The sequence below is a fragment of the Schistocerca cancellata genome, chromosome 7, assembly GCF_023864275.1.
Source record: "Schistocerca cancellata isolate TAMUIC-IGC-003103 chromosome 7, iqSchCanc2.1, whole genome shotgun sequence".
NCBI classification, from domain to species: domain Eukaryota; kingdom Metazoa; phylum Arthropoda; class Insecta; order Orthoptera; family Acrididae; genus Schistocerca; species Schistocerca cancellata.
Genome location: NC_064632.1, coordinates 499,471,588 through 499,473,628, shown reverse-complemented (window position 1 = coordinate 499,473,628; position 2,041 = coordinate 499,471,588).

Sequence of the window (2,041 nt, the reverse complement as noted above, 5' to 3'; positions counted from 1 at the left end):
TAGTTACGCCTAGATATTTTACGGTAGATGCTGTCTCCAGCTGTTTGTCATCAATAGTGTAGCTGTACAGTAGATGATTTCTTTTCCGACGTGTGCGCACTATGTTTCTTTTATTTACGTTTGGGGTCAACTACCAGAGCCTCCACCAATCGAAGGCACAATGACAGCCGGGGACTGCGTGAACATTATTACGGACCATTTACATCCGTTACTTGTGGTATCTCCCGCCACGGTGAGGACATCGTCCAGCAGGATAACTGACCAAGTCACAAGCCCAGAATATAGTGTTACGCTTGTTCGAGGAGTGTGATAAGGAGCTCACGTTGATATCTCGGCTACTAAAGTCACCTAATAAACCGATTGATAGGAAGAATGATAGCACATTCGTTAAAACTGCAAGAAATAACAAGGAATAACATCCATGGTACCAGATGGAGCCATAGAGGATAAAAACAGTTGGAGTAGAAAGTAACTATGCTTCGCAGAGAGGTCCGTTAACAATTTACTTGGATGTCAGTATTTGAGAGAGGACATGTAGTTGGGCTTAAGCAAGCCCCAAAACACCGCCATTTTCGACTTCAGTGATGTCACGCGAGAGCTCATTGAAAGTTAATTCTGCCTCGGTGCCAGTGATGGCCATGTGTTGGTTAGGAGACGGTCAGTTGAGTACCAGCAACCAACCCGTCTGTGTACTAGACGCACTGGACCTACACTTGAAGTTACAGTCTTCGGTGCGATTTCGTGTGACAACAGGAGCGCTCCCGTGGTTACTCCACGAATCTGACTGGAAATTTATAAGTCAATCTGGTGATTCGACTTGTTGTGTTGCCATTCATGAACAGCATTCCAGGGGGTGTTTTCCAACAAGATAACGCTCTCCCAAAAACCACTATTGTAACACAACATACTGTACAAAGAGTGTCGATACGTTGCCTTGATCTACTGCATGTCTCCAATCGAGCACATATGGGTCATCATTGGACCACATATCCAGTGTCATTCACAGCCAAAATTAACCTTCCCTGTACTGACCAAGCAAGTGCAATAAGCATGAAACTCCAACCAAAGATGTTTTTTACACAGTGTTAAACAATATATTAACTAAAAAACGTCTACACACACTATAATATGTATTGGTTTAAAAAGAAAAACGACAAACAAATTACAGTACTGTACTGTACTTAATAAGGTATAAACGATATATACTGTAAACTAAAAAATGGTTCAAATGGTTCAAATGGCTCTGAGCACTATGGAACTCAACTTCTGAGGTCATTAGTCCCCTAGAACTTAGAACTAGTTAAACCTAACTAACCTAAGGACATCACTCATATCCATGCCCGAGGCAGGATTCGAACCTGCGACGGTAGCGGTCTCGCGGTTCCAAACTGCAGCGCCTAGAACCGCACGGCCACTTCGGCCGGCACTAAAAAATGTTTATAGCACTGTATATAAAAAAGAAATTTTTACAAGGAAATAAACTACTGTATGTATAAACTAAGAAATGATTATACTGTATGCATTGTTTTTACAGTAAAAACGAAAATAAATTACTTGGAAAAAAAGTCAGTGATACATTTTTGTTTAGCAGATTTTATTCTAGATTTAGCTGCAGTGTCCCTCCATTTTTTTTTCATCCACAAAACGTCCATTGGAGTTGAAGTTGGATTCTGCTCGATGTATTGAAGGGCCATGTCAAAAGCGTTTTTTGCATCGTTGTTTGAAATTTGGGTGGGGGTGGGAGGGGGTTCGTCTTCGGCGTCCGAGTCCTCATTCGCAGTTTCCTGGCTAACAGCGGCAACAATCTGGTCGTCATTGAGCTCTTCAAAAATGTCACAGTCTTTGTCACATTCGTTGATCCACTCTTCAACTTCGTTGGCAGGGACTTTCGGCTCCCGAGTTTGTAGATCTTTAACGATTTCCAGTGCGTCGTTGTTTTGCTCATCTTCGGTATGCTCATTTTCAGTCATAACTTGTGGACAAAGCTTACGCCACGATTTCCGCAGTGTGTCAGGTTTCAGTTCATCCCATGCTGCAGCGA